This window comes from Podarcis vaucheri (genome assembly GCF_965113315.1).
Source record: "Podarcis vaucheri genome assembly, chromosome: 1".
NCBI classification, from domain to species: Eukaryota; Metazoa; Chordata; class Lepidosauria; order Squamata; family Lacertidae; genus Podarcis; species Podarcis vaucheri.
In genome coordinates, this window is record NC_138759.1 from 116,471,618 (window position 1) to 116,472,002 (window position 385).

Here is a 385-nt window from a genome sequence, read left to right on the forward strand (position 1 = left end):
GCCTTCCACTGTGACAGCTCTTAGGAAGCTTAGGCTTCCTCATCTATGATCTCAGTGACCATCACCTGGTGCTTAACTAAGGAAGGGAACTATTTTCTTTCTGACCTAGGAGGTAGGACGAGCTGCGTGAATCAAAGTGTTGGTGCTGACCTTCAAAGCCTAAACGGCCTCAGCCCAGTATACCTGAAGGAGCGTCTCCACCCCCATCGTTCGGCCCAGACACTGAGGTCCAGCTCTGAGGGCCTTCTGGCAGTTCCCTCACTGCGAGAAGTGAGGTTACAGGGAACCAGGCAGAGGGCCTTCTTAGTAGTGGCACCCGCCCTGTGGAATGCTCTCCATCAGATGTCAAGGAAATAAACAACTACAGTGGTACCTCGGGTTAAGA